The sequence below is a fragment of the Dipteris shenzhenensis genome, chromosome 22, assembly GCF_047967505.1.
Source record: "Dipteris shenzhenensis isolate YYH24624 ecotype China chromosome 22, Dip_SZ_1.0, whole genome shotgun sequence".
Taxonomy (NCBI): Eukaryota; Viridiplantae; Streptophyta; class Polypodiopsida; order Gleicheniales; family Dipteridaceae; genus Dipteris; species Dipteris shenzhenensis.
This window is the reverse complement of record NC_141617.1, coordinates 19,235,415-19,250,015: the sequence shown is the minus strand read 5'-3', so window position 1 is coordinate 19,250,015 and position 14,601 is coordinate 19,235,415. Positions and strand designations below refer to the sequence as shown.

Sequence of the window (14,601 nt, the reverse complement as noted above, 5' to 3'; positions counted from 1 at the left end):
AGTACTAAATGATGAACAGTACTAAACACTAAATTATAGTTCTAAAAACTAAATAGTACTAAATACTAAATAGTACTAAATAGTAATAAATGCTATATAGTGCTAAATGGTACTAAATGCTTAGTAGTATTTAGCCTTTTAGGCTATCCTTCTAGTACTAAATGATATATAGTACTACATGCTAGGTGGTGCTAATATTACTAAATGTTGAACAATCCTAAATGTGAAATAGTACTAAATGCCAAATAGTGATGAATAGTACTACATGCCAAATACTACTAAATGCCAAATAGTGTTAAATGTTAAATAGTGTTGAAGCACACAGTACTAGCAGTGCTAGATATTGCTAAATAGTACTAAATGCTAACTAGTACTACATGCTTATAAGTAGTATTTAGCCTTTTTAGTTATCCTTTTAGTACTAAATACACAGTACTAGCAGTGCTAGATAGTTCTGAAACACAACTATACTAGCAGTGCTAGATAGTGCCAAATAGTACTAAATGCTTATGCTTTTAGTACTAAATGCTAAATTATACTAAATGCTAGGTAGTGCTAATATTACCAAATGCTGAACAGTCCTAAATGCTAAATAGTACTCGATGCTAAATAGTGCTGAATATACTAAATGACAAATACTACTAAATGCCAAATAGTGTTAAATGCTAAATAGTGATGAAACACACGGTACTAGTAGTGCTAGATAGTGCTAAATAGTACTAAAAGCTAAATAGTACTATTGAATGCTAAATAGTGCTTAATACTACTAAATAGTACTACTGAATGCTAAATAGTGCTAAATAATACTAGTACTATTTATGTGATTTAGCAATATTTAGGATTTAGAACTATTTGGCATTTAGCAATGTTTAGCATAACAACTGACTTCCAATGTTCAGCATGTATAATATTATATTACTCTATTGAGTAATAAGTAATAAGAAAAAAAGAGTGAAGAAAATATACTTACTTTGTCAAAGCCCATGGCAGCCAACCATGCATTTGACACCAATACATTGCAAGTTCTCAGAAAAATGGAATGCTGCACACATGATGTAGTATGTCTGCAAGCATGGTGTAAAAAGCACATCAATAGTTTCTTGAGAAAATCCAAGCCCACAAAAAATACACCTGCACATTTATTGAAAGGGTAAGTACACACTACTTGTAAGAGGACCCAACTCTAAAAACTAAAACATCGATTTGTGTATGGAAGTCAAGAATCTCACCATTCAATATTCACGTTAATAGTCGATGTTGCAAAGCCTATGGGATGGTGAGTTGGTGCTAGATTCAGAACTCTAGGACCCTGACTTGGGAGCTTCTCAATCAGATGCTGCACGTTGCTCAAAAAACTTGAGCTTGCTTTGTAGTGCTCTCCAACGCTGATTCATTGCCTTTTTTGCTGATTCAAATATTACTTTTGCTGCATCTCCTCAAGTTTTGCTACATCCTTCAAGAACTCATCCTGCAGTACACTACCATGTAATAAATTGTCTACTTTACTACCTACAGGGTAAGTCAAAACATCGAGCGACTGCGTTCGAGCAAGCTCAAAGTTCGAGCGATGCTTATGAGGAACTTTGTTTAAACCTATAGGAGCAATAAATTTTTACTAAAAATGGTTGAATCTACATGACAATATTACAGATTGTTTTTAATTATCTTTTGTATGATTCTTGGCAACTTACAAAGATTAAACTTACTATTGGATAACTCATAAATCCATGCAAGTCAGCAATCATTAAATAAATACCAAAGGGAAAATTCTTGGAAACATACAAAGAGAAAACTTGTTATTCGATAAATAATAAATACATGCAAGTTAGCAATCATTCGAAGTGATAGAATGCAGGTGCGAAAGTAAAACACCTGAGAGGAGACGCAGTGCATGAAAATGTGTGTTTGAGCATGAGAATGCGTACGTGAGAATATCTTGTGCATGAGAATCTGTAATCAATAAATATATTACTACACATCGATTCGAGAAATCTCTCCATATCGCACACTACTTAGTACTACCACATTCTTGCTAATAGTATATACACCATAGCATGCTTTCACCCTACTCGCTCCTTATTTTTTACCCTGCATCTATGGTGATTCCTTTACCTCCTTGAACCATGATTACTATGTATTTTCACTAATTCTATACCACTTTTCTTGCAATCCTCCAAGGACTTCCTAGCAATGCTACATGTGACTCTAGATCTTGGGGCACTTTTATCACCACAAAATTGACGTTAAAGATCAGTACACCTAATTCAATAGGGTAGTACTTTACTACTCCACACATGGCATAGAGTCTCACAAACCCCATTTTGAGTATCATGTCTATAGGTTACCTTTTTTGTCATTCCAACAAATTGTAGCATAGAATTGGTAAAAGTAGTTGAACCTACATCAAGAAAAGATCCTAATCCTCTTTGTGGCATCTCAAAACATAAGGGTTAGGACATATGGGCATTGAGGGTGCTCTATCTACATAGATGGTTTGGACCATTTATGAACTCAATGAATTTGTTTACATCTAGTTTTTCTAGTTTAATTTCTCCATAGTAGATTATTTTCTTGATCCTAAAGGCTAACTTCCCTTATTTTAAGTCTTTTTCCTTTAAATTGTAGTCAAACTAGCCATTCCTTCTCATGTTTTCTATATTCATGGATTGGGCTACCAAAATATGGATTTGAACCAATTTTTCTAACTGCAAAAACCATTCTACCATGGCATTGCCCAATGCCTTCCAATCTCTCTTGTATGAGTACCATTAAGCCTAGTAGAATTGCTATGTCTTTGAAGAAGAGGTGATGTACTAGTTAAAATTTCTTAAGAACTAAGAGTAATTATGAAATTTTTTTTGGAATTCCCTTCTTTAATTTTGAAGAATGCAATGGTCCAAAATTAATGAAATACGTGTTGCTACAAAAACTTGAGTGAACATGAAACCTAATAGAATCACATAAATGTTGATGTATAAACCAAACATCAGGGCTTATAGTGATTATCACCAACAGCTCTCTTCTTTTGGCACTCATTTACACCCTGAGCTAGGCTCTGGTTGTGATATTCAAGCTAAATGTAGGACTCCCACTATTGTGAGACCAAAACATTTGCAATTGATCACAAAGGGGTGATGATAAGGGTGCATAACTACCACATGGAGCTAAATCCTAGCAAAGAGAAGACCTCCACACTCATTGCAAATTGCCTCAAGGCTCTTATGGGATTATAATGTTATGCATAGGGAAAAGCAATCAAAGTAATGGTCAATTAAAGGATGTTGTTTCCTTGTAATCTTAAAAATTATGACAAAGCATGGCATAATAGTTGAGAGGGAACAAATAAAGAAAACATAAAAGATTAAAGGAAAGAGCACCTACAAGTCTTATAACCTTATGTCGTGAGGGACATATAAAAAATTTTCAAGTTTTTCCCTCCTAAAAACAACCCCTTATTCTATTTAGCACGAGCACCTTAACACCGAGCACAGCTTAGTTTCTTTCTTCAAGCTTGTTCTTCTCTATATGACCTTTGTTACCTTGTCATTAATGTGAAAGAACTGCTTTTGGTATTGTTGTGTAAAACTATACAAATAGAAGAGGTTTATAGGAGAAAAATATCTCTAATGATCCCCCCCTACCCCCCTCCTCAGTTTCTCTTCCCTAATCTCCCCATGATAGAAGGCCTTAAGAATCTCCCCATGATAGAAGCCCCTTAAGGCCTAGCCTAGGTGTTAATTTGGACGAGTTACGAAAATCTTTTGCAAAAAAGGTGTGTGTGTGTGTACTTTTTTTCCCCACTCACACACCCATCTTCTAACTGTGATCGAGGTCAAGTGGGCAAACGACCGGAGTTGCTTCTTGGGGGAAAAAGGTAAATATGTATTAGGGTATGTATACATAGCATAAGGTAGTTTCCCCGAATGACAAAAGGCCCGAAGGAGAGTCATGAGGGGACACTTCAATTACAAGATAAGCAGGGTGAGATCACTACTGTGGATGGTTGGGGTCATGAGGGAGCGTCGCCAACCAAGGAAGGGGGGAGATCCCCGTCTGATCCTTGATGGTGGAAAAGAGAGGAGGGATAGCTTTGAAGATGTTAGCCATCTCCTGCATGGCGACGTTGTTGTTGTTGTTGTTGTTGTTCCTCCCTGCAGTTGCTCCTGCATCTGAGTTGCTCGTGGACCAAACTGAGATCTTGGGGCTGAGTCCTTGTATGGCCTGTGCGTTGATGCGTCCCATCTCCTGATAAATTCCCCGGTCCAACAGAAGATAGTCATGGAATGCCGCCGTGTTGTTGCCAAATGCCTCAAGCATCGCTCGCACATACGTTGCCTGTGCTTCCGCCATAGCCTTCAGCCCCTCCGCTTCCTGCTTCCTAGCATACAGCCTCGCATCTGCTTCCTTTATCTGAGCATAGAGCGCAGCATCTGCAACTCTCTGGCTTTCGTACAGCGCTGCGTTGGCCTGCTGCACCGCCACCTCGTATTGGGCTATGGCCGGCGCAAGCTGCGCTGCCCGCAGCCTCTCCGTCTCAGCTGCAGCCCGCCTCTGCTCCACCTCCTTCTGTAGCTCCGCCTCTCGAATGGCAGCGTTCTTGGTTGCCTGTATCTTGGCCAATTCCGCCTCTTGTGTCCACAGCGCAGCCTTTGTCGCTAGCCTTGCATCCGCCTCCTTGATCTCTGCCTCTCGTGAATTGTGATAGACTTTCGTCTCCGCGTCCAACTTCATCTCTTGCTGCCGTCTCAGTGCTTCTTGCTGCTTGGTGAAAATCTTCGTCTCCGCCTCTACCCTTGATGCATTCTGCATCGTCAGCCCTTCCTTCTCCTTGGCACCCTTGTCCCCTCTGTACCTCGCTTCAGCAACATCCACTTTCGCCTGGTTCGCCGCCTCCTGTTGCGTTTTCTGCCCCAGGTACGAGAAGTATTCGTGTCCCCGTACGTCCACCAATTGCTTCACGTTGGCGTTGTAGATAAGCAGTCCGAACTGGTTCAACTCCAGCTGCACTTTCTCGAACACTTCCTTCTTGAACTCTTTTGTCCCCTTGAAAATTTGCTCCATCGTCATGCTGGCTGCCAGCACCCTCGTCTCTCCTTCTATAACGCCTTGTACAAGTTCTTTGACGTGGTTCGAATGCTTGTCGTGACAAGTCATAAGCTTTGCAAATTTTTTCAGGGCGTCCATATCCTCCGATCTTGGACCTATGATGAAGACGGCAGGAAGGATGAATGGCAGCTTTTCTGCGCTCATGGCTTGCACATCGAGCGTGTAGTTGACAGGCGTGATATCAAAAATTGTGCAGCTCTGGCCTAGAAGAATCCATGATTTCTTGGCTAATTTGACGTCTTGGATGCCCCAGCCAGTAATAACAAGGTGTTCGGACGCTTTTGCAACACGATACATCGTGAAACGCACGAAGGAGATGAAGCTCTAGCTCTGGAAGTGCAGGAGATGAAGCTCAAGCTCTGGAGGGAACGTGCAGGACGGAAGCAACGATATGTGAACGTGATAACAACTCGAATTAACTTATAGAACCTCTTGTCAACAAGGTCGGCCGTCGGGCGTAAGATCACGCCGAAGCTTCTCTTTGGCGCTATCCCAAAAAAGAACGCAGCTTTCGCCTTTCTTGCGTTCAACGCAAACAAGAAGTTTAGTAATAAGCACATTAGCAAGTCTTATGGACTCTGCCCGATGTGCCATTGCCTACATAGTTTGATTTTAAGAGGTAGACATAAATAGGTTGTTCACTTCAAAGATTCATTGTAGCGTGCAATAAGGAATTTAAAAGGCAAATAATCCTCATCCTTATCAATAAGTGTGAAAAAGTCTTGGTTTTAATAATCCAAAGGCTAAGGAGTGGGGCGTGGGAGAAAGGGTTATCCATAATCCTTCAAGTTGGTTTTAATGATCCAAAGGCTAAGGAGTAGGGCGTGGGAGAAAGGGTCATCCATAATCCTTCAAGTGGATTGAGTACTCATGACACAATCTACTTCATCCCTATTGACTAGGTCATTCAACATTTCTCATGACACAACCTACTCATAATCTATTTCATCCCTATTGGCTAGTGGGTTCCTCCTTAATAACGCTATACATGGAGAGTGTCTCTCATCCATCTCATTGGTCAACGCTCAAGGTATCTATAATTGTCTCTACTCTACATGGGAATGACCCCACTTGAGATTTATGTCATATAAGTCTTCAAGAGCCTCTTGTCCATCTCCCTAATTTTGCTTCCTCTTCGTTCATCCTCATGAATCATAACACTCAGCACCTCTTAAGCCTTGAGATGTGCACTCAATTTTAGGATATGCGTTTATGTGCACTCAATTTTAGGATATGCGTTGAAAAAAAGAGGTATTTTCATCTAGAAAGTTGATAGAAGTTTATATATAAGATGACAAACATTTTCAAATTAATTACTTCATGAGAAAATAGATAGTTTTTTAATGAATGAAAGATGTGAGGTCCTTCAGGGGTTCAATAGAAAGCCTTACCTAGGACATATATTGAAGAGGTAATAATAAATTTCCAATGGATACATGGGCTGAGTAGCCTCCTTCCTACTTAAAGGACTTTCAATTTCCTTATGTAAACACCTCTCTATATGAGATTTTGAGATTAAAATATCATTCTTGCACCTTCGTCCTATGTTACATACTTTCTGTGTTTGCACCTTCCACAATAAGAGATCCTTAAGACTTATAATTGATAGCATTGCCTCTAGATGCAATCTCAAAGAGGACACTTTGCTTCATCATGTACAATATGGTTCATACACATTTCTCAATGGACCTATCATTGTCTCAAGTTGCATTTTAAAAGAGGAACTTATTTTCTTATTCAATTGGGAAGAGATATAGGCCCTTATACTTGACAATAATTTTGAAGGAATCTTGGTTTGAATATGTCAAGCTCCAACGGCTAAGGACTTGGGTGAAAAGACAAAAAAGATTGAATTTAGTAGCCTTGAGGGTGTGCAAGCATCTTATTATTCTCTTATCCGCCAAGTGGATTGAGTGGTACCAACCAATTGACTAGGTCGTTCAACTTTCCTCATGATTCGAAGCTATACATGTAGGGATTTGCAGCGGTATTAAAACGTTAGTTTTAAAATGTTGTATTAAAACATTTTGAACGTTTTTAAATTAACCCTGGGGCATTTTAAAATGGTCCAGTAGCAAATTTTAACCGGGATCGGCTCCAACCAATTACCACATGGTAAATCCATACACCACTCAGTATATCAGTGCATTACCACATGGTAAGATATTATACCACTCTGTGTTATGTACACCATGCAGTGTTTCACTACACCGAGTGGTGTTTAGCTACACCGCTCGGTGTTGTTAATCATATATAAACCAGTGCCGTGCTGGTACTAGTCACATAATTGAGATTCCTAGAATTCCATGGAGTCTTGGGAAAGACAAGAAGCATAGGAAAGAAGGATGAGGTGGCAAGATTCCTTGTGCTAACCCTCCACTTATCCTCCTAGATGTTTGAACGTATTATAAAATTGAGAAGAGACCAAGGGAGTATCTTAGACTTGGAATAAGGGGTTTGATTTATGTGGAAAAATGTCAAAGGGTTGTCGCACACAATTGAGGGTGCGTACCCACCTAGCCCACATGGGAGCTTCCTCCACACACACCATGCATGTGGGAGGATGCATTTATTGGGAGAGACCCCCTCTCTTGGCTATAAAAGGAGGGGGCTATTCCTTGATGTGACACGCTCATTCTTGTAAAGCCACCATGCTAGTACCTTGATTTCCCTCATTCTTCCTTTCAAATAAAACATGACTCTCTTCTCTTCCCTTGATGTCTCCATCTCTACATTCCCGCTCCCATCATGTACATGCTCCTCTTCCCCCTCTCCCTTCCTCTTTGTGCCATGGTCTCCCTCTTCATTCCCACCCCTATTAATCCCTTTTCCCCACCCATGTTAATGCTTCTCCCCCCACGTTCCCTCTCCCCCATGGCCCTCGAGCGTCGCCATGCCTAGCGTCTAGCCTCATGCCTTGATTTCTTTTCTAGTTAATAGTATGAGCTCTTCTCCCTCTCCTCTCCTTGTCCCCTCCTCTCCCTCTCTTCTGTCCTCTCCCTCTCTCCCTCTTCCTCTCTCTTTTGCTCTCTCTATCACATGGATGTGGTTGTTTGGTTGATGATAGCTTCAACCAAGCCATGCATGGTTGATGACATCAACGACAAGCTGTAGCAAGATCGATCATAGCATTGATCAAGCCTATGCTTGGTCGATGTTATCATCGATCAGGCTACCATTCGATTGACGATATCATCGACCATGCTTATGCTTGATCGATGATATCATCGATCACGTAGTTCATCTGATCGATGATATCATCGACCATGAAGATGAATTGAGAGAGAGAGAGAGAGAGAGAGAGAGAGAGAGAGAGAGAGAGAGAGAGGAATGGGGAGAGACAATAAGAAGGCTCTTATTGTCTTATTCAATTGTTTTAGGGAAATAAAATCCTAAGTCTTGTTTCGATGATTAGCTTCATCCTATTTTTTTGGATATGGAACTCTATTTGATTTTAACTATAATTCAATGTTTTTTAGGTAGAAATATTTATGAAATTAAATTAGTGATCTTTCTTAATTTATTGAAAGAATTGAGATTATCGTGTCATTGTTTTTGCAATATAATAGATACTAAATAATTGAAATTTAAATATTTGTTTTGTAGCCATGTTGAACAAGCAAACCTTTAAATTTGTAAGTTTTGTTAGTCCTTGTAAGTTCAAAACTGTATTTGGAGCCGGTGGTGGGCTCGCTTTTACTGGTCGGAATCCACTCGCACTTAGATACTAATTAGATAATTAGAATTTACATAGTATTAGGTAAAGAGTAAGTTAGTTGCATGTGACATTGTACGTGGCTTTGGAAAAATAAATGATTTTAACTTCTTACATCCTTCATTGCAAGTATGGCTCCACAAAAATGAGGAAGAAACCCAACATTTAGGCTCAGGATTACATTACAATGTTGCCTAATAAGAAGTGAAAATGCAACTTTTGTCATGAGGAGTAATCAGGATCCAGCACAAGAATGCAAAAGCACTTCTTGGGTGATGCCAACAAACAAATTGGAAAATGTAAGGGGCCAGGAGTTGAGAGAGTTGTAGCCACTCTAGGAAGACAAATTTCTAAAAGTATGGACAACCAGGTAGATGATATAGTTGCATGCCACCAATCCTAGCCTCACGAATCCATGCCTGATGATATACTCATACCTCAAGCTAGTCAATCTGTAGATGTGCCACCTCAAAGTAGTGGTGTACCCTCGTTGACACAGATGGCAAGCTGCTCTATGATGTATATGGAGAACAGACAAGGTAGCAATGTGGCTTGTTCGCAATCGCGTGTGCATCTGCAACAAAGATCTTTGGAAGTGTCATTCAAACAACAACATATAGAGAAACTGAAATAAGATGTTTTTGAGGCTATTCGTCACACTGGTTACCCACTAAGCATGGTTCAAAATCTGCATTGGAAAAGAGCCATGGCATCTATAGCAAGGGTGGGTCCAGGCTTTACGATGCCAAGTTACAATGATGTCCGCAACAACTACTTGGATGCATACTATGAGAGGATCAAACAAGAGATGGAACAAGTAGAATATATTGCTGAACAATTGGAGAATATAATGTTGGATGTTGGGGAGCATAATGTTGTTCAGATAATCACCAATAATGCAAAGAACTATAGGAAAGCTGGAATAGTTATTAATAAAAAATATCCAACCAGTTGGGCATCGACGTGCTCTTTCCATTGCCTTGACCTTGTACTTGAAGATTGGTATAAATCAATGGAAACCTTATGGTTCAAAGCCACTGACGAAGATTGGTGTTTTACTTCCTCAACCACGAGAGATTTTTGGGCATATTTAGAAACCACCAACCTGTTGAACATCCACTAGAGTTTTTGAAACCTAGTGAAACACATCTCAAAACAAACTATATAATGTTGGTCCGTTTGCTCAAGCTACAAGGAGTTATAACATAGATATTATTCAGTGTAGAAGCTAACAATTCGATAGCTAAGTCGACTTCACAAAACACCCATAACGAATTCACGGAGATGAAGCATATCGCTCACAATGTTGTCTTTTGAAAGAGAATAGCTGATGCGACCGAGGCAATGAGGCAGGTATGGTTTGCCATTCGAAATCTAGACATGAAAGTCCATGTTTGGGTTGTGCTTACATGGCTTGGTGGATTGTTAAGCGAGAGCTATTGAAGGAAAATAGAAGATCCACAAGTGACGACATTGGCTACAGACCAGTCATCGTCCCACTTTGTAGAATATGTTTCAAAAGTGATGGAATCATGCTCGCAATGACCTTCACTATGCCATTCATATTTTAGATCCTCGATGGTGGAAGTATCGTCCGAAAACGTCCGAAAACATTGGAACATGTAATGCAGCCTTGGCATAATCTCTTGGGATGTTTTTTTGAGGATCCATCTAAATATGTTGGTGCTGTCACGGAATTATCCACTTTTCAAAATAGGGAAGGGTTGTTTGCATATATAAGAATATGAGACCTTGCAAAGGAGATGCCTACATGGAGATGGTGGGAAGAGTGTGGAGCATCGACACCTCATTTGCAAACATTGGCTTTGAAAGTGCTATCCCAGCCTTGCAGCAATTCAACAAGTGAATGAAATTGGAGTAATTACAAGTTTGTACATTCGATCACAAGAAATCACTTGAAGACAGAAAGAGCAGAGAAATTGGTATATGTTTATGAAAATGGTAGAGTTTTGGATGATGTTAAGTCACAGCCAAAGCAAGCTCTAGCGATGCTAAGGATGAGGATGAGGATGACTTTGTGATGTATAGAAATGCATAGGCTTGAAATACTTGATTGTGGTTACATTATGACTCATTAAAAATTGTGCCATTTAAATTTTGTTGATTGAAGTCATGCTACTTGGAAGTTGATCTTATAGCATTTAGATGGTATTACAAATGTTTTATTTCCATGTTGAAACTTGCAATCAGAGTTGCATGGCGATTGCAAAGAACCCGGTGTTCTACGCTCGCACAAAACACATTGAGATCCAATATCACTTTGTACGTGAGCTGATCATGGATGGAGAGGTCGACTTGGTGTACTGTCCGACTACAGAGAATGCTGCGGACATCTTCACGAAGGCTCTTGGAAGAGACTTGTTGGAGAGGCATCTTCATCGACTTGGCATTGAGCCGAAAAAGTAAGTTCACTTGCACGTGGACATTGAGGGGGGTGTTAGATATCAATGCTCCACTCTCGTTTAACTACACGGGAACCAGCTAACTCTACTTGTAAGCCCCCCATATGAGGAGAAGGCATTTGAGTAGCTCGGTTATCCGATAGGACCTGGTTTGGACACCAAATGGGGGCCATGTGTGGCCTGATGGCTGAACGACTTCAGATAGAGTTGGCACACCACCAACTAGGCTACATGCAAGTGCGGGAAAGCATCTCTTGACTGATCGCACTGAGGGTATATGGAGCATTTCCTAGGGTAGCCCACTCTCGGGTTGTGGGGCCCGTTTGGAGCCTCAGATGATCCCAGATGGCTGTGGGCCGAATGGAGACCATAGGTTAGTTGCTCTGTTTTGCACACCGGTTCTATTGTATGGTTGGTGGCCTATTTCAGGACCGACCCCCAGTCGACCATTTTGGACAGACTGGGTCGGCCACCCAATTGAGCCTAACCGACTACAACTGGTGGCTATATAAGAGCAAGCCCATGAAGCCCATTTCATCACTAGCTACAGCAACCTTGATTCCTTAGCATTCAGCCTCCGTCTTCTACTATTTCTAGTATGCCATCAAAGCTTCTTTCACAGGAGCACACGGCTGGGAGGCAACGCCATCTATTGTATCAGTTCTACAGTAATCAAATTTTTTATTCTCCATACTATCTTGTTTTCCCTCTTGCGTACAAGATCATGTTATCTGTTGAGCGCAGACATTGTATTATTTTCTTACAGAAAGTATTATCCAATTAGTTGCAACCTATATGTACTTGTGTAAGTATCACTATCTACTACACTAGTGTGTATGAAATACCGACATCCATCAATAGAGCATGATGTTGTGGATGATCATGGTGCAGATAGATGCTTACTTACGAGAGAGAAGAATGTGGGAAAAGTCGATTTGCCATCCCACACCTATTTTAACCAGTAGATTACCACATTCACAATCGTCTCGGGAGGGGGCAAGACAGTTGGATGATTTCTCTCTCGTGAGGTCTAGTAAGCTTGCATGGTGTACTCACATCTTGGAGCTTGGAAGTTAGGACTAAAATGCTACGACGAGTTCAAAAGTTTTTGATGATTATGAAAGCAATTGAATTAACTACAATCCTTAATTTGACAACACCCGATGGATCCAAAGAGGACTGCAGGATCAACATAAAATACACCCAAACTTTTCTACTATAGTCATCAATAAAAGTGATAAAATAATGATAGCCTCCAATAGATGCAGCTTTAGTAGTCCACACATTAGAGTGGATTAATTCCAATGGCCTCTTACTCTCTTGAACATGTCTAGCAAATGGTTTCCTTGCCTATTTTCCAAATTGACAGGCTTCACATACCTTATGCCTCCCTTATGCATTTCTGCAACCTTGAACTTAGGCAATCTTGCAACAATATTTTGGGCCTGAATTAATTTAAGTCGATGTGCATTCACATGACCAGTGCGTTTATGCCAGATATCAATATCTGCAACTACACTGGTCCCATGTGCAAACATTGTTGCACGCAATTCAAGAATGTCCACATCCAATGTAAACATCTTGCCCTTCTTCTTCCCTTTTGCTATCAAGCGACCTTTATTTTTCATATCCTCAACAAAGCATCCATGAGGATTAAATTTGACCTACAAGCCCTGCTCAACCATTTGACCAATAGAAACCAAGTTCTTGGTGATATTCGGGACATGAAATACATCAGACAGGTATTTATTTTTCCCATCCTGCATAGACAAAGGAATTTTACCGATTTGCACAACAAGATGTGCAGTATCATCACTAGTCTCCACAAATCCTGGTCTTTCCATTTTCCTTGCATCCTGCATCCATTCTGCATGACCTGTCATGTGGTTTGATGCACCCGAGTCAACATACCACACATCATTGCTTTCTTCTGCACTTGTCACAGAATTGGTCATGTGCTACACCATAAACAAATTCTCATTTCTATCATCACCCTGTCTACTAGAGGATGCATAATTGCCTTGCTGCAATTTTCCATTCATGATGTCATTCTGCTTTTTGTAGCAATCTTTAGCCATATGACCCATTTTACCATAGTAGTAGCACTCAACATTGTTGTTTGCATTTTGGCCTCTCTGCCATCCACCACGACCTCTTTTGCTCCCCTTGCCTCTAAAGTTACCACGTCCTCCTCCATAGGACTGGTTTTCTTGAATTTGTTGCATATTCTAATTTTTGCCATGGCCTCCAGATCGGTCTGCTCTACCTCTGCCTCTACTTCTTATAGCATTTGAGTAGAAGACAGTTTCTTTTGAAGTTCCTCCTGAAGAAGATGCACCACCATTTCTCTGCTCTTCAAAAATTAGAAGAGCAATCATCTCCCCAAAATCTAGAAAATTCTCACGGACGGCAATGGATGTCCGAAACTGTGCATAATCCTTTCCTAGACCATTCAAGGTCACAGAAACTAAATCATCATCTTCCACTGGTGACCCAATAGAAGCAAGTGCATCTGCAATCTTCTTCACCTTCATGTGGTAGTCATGGATGCTCATAATTTCTCTCTACACATTATGCAACTCTTGCTTGAGCTGCATTTTCCTGGTTTGCGAATTTGTGTTATACATTTTCATCAAAGTATCCCATGCCTCCTTCGGCGTGCTTGCATCCTGAATATGCACAATCATAGAATCTAAAATATTGATAGACAGCCAGTACATAACTTTTTTGGCCCTCTCATGCCATCCTTTAAATGCCTGCAACTCCTGTTGATTGGGAACATTAGGAATAACCGGTTCTTGTTCAGCTCCCAATAGCCTTTTCCCTTAAGGAAATTCGTCATTCTAAACTTCCATGCTGGGAAGTTGTTCTTGTCAAGCTTTTCAGTGACTATGTGTGGAAGAGCATTAGACGCCATTACAGAACACTACAAAAATATTATGTCACTACAAAAAACACAACTTCTGCCTCACAAGGGCAAATCTGGCAAACCTGACGAAAGTGGTATTTAACCACACAGTCACTTCCTAGTGACGATTTTGCATCAACAGGCAATAAGAATGATTCTGTCACTCCAAATATCTCTATGCACAGGCATACAATGCAATTTCTACAACAACTTTTCATTGACCTGCAGAACCAGTGGTCGCATAGCAAAAACAAGGCACTTTCCTGAGTGCCTGTGGAAAACTTTTGCCACCAAAACGGTCCCTGAAATGGCCTCGAATCAAAAAAATAATGTCCTCTCACCACACCGTGAAGGGCATCCCAATCTAAGATAGTGCACTCTTGCACTTTTCGGCTATGCTACCTACAGAGATTTGCTCCCAAACTCGAAAAAGGAAAGCAACACTGATC

General features: G+C 40.4%; 2 pseudogenes; both read right to left on the bottom strand.

The window, feature by feature from the left end:
- Window positions 1–3,990: 3,990 nt before the first annotated feature.
- Window positions 3,991–5,403, bottom strand: LOC147887837 (flotillin-like protein 4 pseudogene; annotated as a pseudogene).
- Window positions 5,404–5,541: 138 nt separating this feature from the next.
- The window catches only part of LOC147887836 (uncharacterized), a 50,789-nt pseudogene continuing 41,729 nt past the window's right edge, over window positions 5,542–14,601 (bottom strand).